Source organism: Sinocyclocheilus rhinocerous, unplaced genomic scaffold, assembly GCF_001515625.1.
Source record: "Sinocyclocheilus rhinocerous isolate Xijiao unplaced genomic scaffold, SAMN03320098_v1.1 scaffold28, whole genome shotgun sequence".
Lineage (NCBI taxonomy): Eukaryota > Metazoa > Chordata > Actinopteri > Cypriniformes > Cyprinidae > Sinocyclocheilus > Sinocyclocheilus rhinocerous.
This window is the reverse complement of record NW_015652416.1, coordinates 2,846,995-2,851,210: the sequence shown is the minus strand read 5'-3', so window position 1 is coordinate 2,851,210 and position 4,216 is coordinate 2,846,995. Positions and strand designations below refer to the sequence as shown.

The following is a 4,216-nucleotide window of genomic DNA, read 5'->3' as shown; positions in this document are numbered from 1 at the left end:
TTAGCCATTAGAGTGTGCACGGATCCACACTTCAAAAATCGACCTGAAATAGTAGACCATCGGGGGACTTTTGGCATACTCTTTTCTACATAATATGCTTTGGGACACACTTATTCTAATCTCACATACTATTTAGGATGGATAGTATGAACATTGAGACGCAGGGAAGGTGTTAGCAAACCAACATAAAAGAAGCCGTTTTGTTGTCATGTGACTAAGACGTCAGAGTGTTTGTTAGTTGTGGCATTGTTTTCATGCCAAATTAAGGCCAAAATATTACTGTAATACAAATTTAATTAATAAATTAAAGTTAGTGTGACAAATATTTCCATGATATCCATCTATTTCAACATAGCCATAATCTTTTTATTGTGAATGTGTGAGACTTTATTAGCCTCTATGGGTAAATAACAGGAAGAACAAAAAAGTGCAGTAAAAGTAGCTACTATTTGCTACATGATTAGCATAAATAAATTAAAATAATATGATAACAGCATCATAACAAATTGTTCTTAAATGCACAATATAAAGTTGATATTAGCGTATTTTAAATAATATAGCATTATTTTTGCACTATGGTAATGACAATGGTACTTAATTGTTGTGAAAATAACGTCAACATTGCAAAAAAGGTCCTAAAACGGGATACTTTTCCTTCATTTTCCTTTGAATTTGGAGTGAAATATACTGTAACTGTTCCTGATAGGTTTCTCCCATATAAATATGATTTTCACGTCCCTTTCAAATACAGATTATACTCTGGTCTGTACTCCTTGCCAGGAAACACAATCTCTAGAATACCATTGCTCCTGGTCAGCGTTTGCACAGTAATTCATGCTGCACTGATAAGCATGATCACCTAGTGAATGGCGCTTATTTCTGAAATGTTTATGTAAGAGCCTATTCTAGAAGGTTGTTCGAGTGTAAGGGAGTGTGAAGGAGCAGCGTTTCTCCTCTATGGTTGCAGCTGACTCATATGTTGCATCTTTATCTGAAACATAATCAAATCACTCCCTCTCTTTGTAGTCTCCAGCTCATTTGCATATATTCTGCCTGGTGCCACGACCATAAAGAGCAACCTGCGTGCATAGAGCGATGGCGATAAACGGCCAGAGAAGTGCTGACATGTCAGAAATGTCACCGTGACAAAATGTTATTGTTGATTCTGCATTTGTGTTTGCGAATAAAAAGCAGTAGAAAAAGCAACACAGCGGTATATGATTGTCAATACTATGATGCCAAACGTAAGATATAAGATGTTATAAAATTTCAGTGTGCAAATTCTATTTAGTCATCAGTCTTATATTAGCATGGGTCTATGAGTGGGACTGTGAATACAGCTCTGTTTCTAACAGATAAGAAACACCCAGAGTTATTAGTTGTTGTTTTTTTTGTTGCATTATTTCCCCCTTCACATCTGAAAACTAATGTTCTGCACCATTCCTGTAATTAGTTTTTTACATAACTGCTGCACTGATTAAATTCAATGTGCAATTAGTGTGCAGATGTTATTGAACATTACACACTGTATTCAATTAAAGGTACATTTTCAATATTTTGTTTTTGCTTTCCTTTGTGTTTTCACTTAATGATGTTCTTAGCCACAAATAATTTATTTCACAGGTTCAAGTGATACTTTTTACTGTGATAAAGTGAATTTGGCTAGACATGTGATCTCAACTTCGCCTGATTTGAAATTGAAACAGTTTTATAGGTCGGTGATATGCTTTCAAACATATTTACAAAACCTATATATTGTAAAGCATTTCTAATGGGGAAAAATTACCTTGAGTGTGCCTTTAAAATGATGGTTCATCATCTAAATGTTGAGTGACAGGGAATGATTTTATCCGTGATGGGAAGGTTTGAATTTACTCTCCTCATATCAGAGCAACTTATGCTTACCTCAGCATGAAAAGCTCTAGAGATCTGTCTCAATCAGTGCATTGGATTGAACCTTCTGGCTGAAGGCTGACTACATTTTGCATGAGGAGGAATATTAAATAACAATATTTAAAATATTTACAATCGATTACAATAATGTAATTTAGTAATTACATTATTGTGTTTTGCCAGAGACAAAAATATTGATAATGTGTGTGCAGTTTTGTTAATTGTTTTTCTGATTTGTAATTGCACTGGATATAATATTATAAAATATAGTAAAATAATATAATATATAAAATGATATAAAAAAAACATAATATAAGATAATAAATGGCAAACTTTAAAAAAATTATAATATAATTATTACAATATAATATATAAAATAATATAAAACAAAATGTAATATAAGATAAGATAATACAATATATGATGGTAAACAATATAAAATAAAATAATACATATAAATCTAAATAAAAATCTAAAAATATAATATAAACTACAATATAAAATAAAGTATAACATAAAATATACATAATGTATAAAATATATATTAACGAAAAATAAAAAAATATATATTAAGTAAAATATCTTCATATATCATTTCATATCACATCACATCACATCGTATCACATGATATATCATTTAATATGATATGGAGATAGCATGTTGTTAAAAAGCACTCAGAACACTTTGGCAACCACATAGTAACATCCTGGCAACTACTCTTTTGCATGAGGTCCAGAAAATGTAAAAATCGAATCCATCAAATAATGTTAAAATGTTATCTGGAGCTAAATCCATTGATCCATTCGGAAAGTGTTATTCGTCAGAGATACATATGAGGAAATGATTTAGAACCGTATCTTTTCCTTTCTGATTATTGCCAAGGTCTCCTGAGACAGCGACCACTTTGTCACCTGCTTCAAATGTTAACGTGAACAAAGCTGTACAGGAAGCTCATTAATTATGTAAATGTACTTTGTGTCATCGATTTGAGCTGCATAACACACCCTTTCCAGCCTTTCCTTTGTTATGGCTCTATTCATGAGGAGCCGTTTAACAGCACGCGTTCACTGTTCAGTAAGTTTTGGATCAAATTAGCTGGAGAACGGTTAGTGCGGTTCCTCTTTGCATTTTCAAACAGCGATCATTCTTTAAGTGCGCTTTTTTTCTGAGTGAGGCTTTGGCAGTTTTCCGAAAGGTGTGATTGACTGTGATAAGTTTGCTCAGACGGAGAGTATATCTGTGAAAGAATATGACTGCAAACACCTCCAGTTAGATGTTATTTATTCAAAATGCAGATTCGTTTCTGATGGTAATATTTAATATCCTAAACCTCAGTAAAACCAATGCATCTCATTACCGTGAGAGGAAAACCATGATTCCAGCTGACTTTGTGCTATCCGCTTTAGGCAGATACTCTGAGCACGTTCTGACAGTTACTCCTAGACTGATCATGATTGAGGCTTTCTGTTTGCGTGAAAGATCCTTAATAAAGCATTCTGTGTCTAATATCTTTGTGAGTAAGGCTTAGTGTCTTCTCATTGAATCCAGCTAGATGCCAATTAAAATGTGAGTCATATTTCTTAGACAGTATTGCCTGACAGCTGTAAATGATTCATCCCCAAACATTCGATGTTATGCTGATGGCAGCACTTTATATTCATCAAAGCTTTTGCTTTTTTGCTTTCTCATTCAATGCAGATACGTCATTAATGTCCATGAGACAATCTATAGGAGACTGTCAGATGTTGTTTACATTTTAAAAAATATATATTTTATATGATACTGTGTCTAATATCTTTGTGAGTAAGGCTTAGTGTCTTCTCATTGAATCCAGCTAGATGCGAATTAAAATGTGAGTCATATTTCTTAGACAGTATTGCCTGACAGCTGTAAATGATTCATCCCCAAACATTCGATGTTATGCTGATGGCAGCACTTTCTATTCATCAAAGCTTTTGCTTTTTTACTTTCTCATTCAATGCAGATACGTCATTAATGTCCATGAGACAATCTATAGGAGACTGTCAGATGTTGTTTACATTTTTAAAAATATATATTTTATATGATATAGATAGAGCAGAACTGGTCTGTGTATTGTTATATATATATATGTATGTATATATACAGAAATAAAATAAAACAATATGGAGGAAATTGAAGTGCAGACTTTAAGCTTTAATTCAAGGGGTTGAACAAAAATATAACATAAAATGCTTAGGAATTACAGCCATTTTTATACACAGTCCCCCCATTTTCCAGGGGCTCAAATGTAATTGGACAAATAAATATAATCATAAATAAAATGTTCATTTTTAATATTTT

General features: G+C 32.6%; 1 protein-coding gene across 1 annotated transcript in view; it reads left to right on the top strand.

The window, feature by feature from the left end:
* Nucleotides 1-4,216, top strand: part of LOC107714932 (inactive dipeptidyl peptidase 10-like) — a 61,466-nt gene that overhangs the window by 1,889 nt on the left and 55,361 nt on the right. The gene's annotated exons all lie outside the window — the stretch shown is intronic.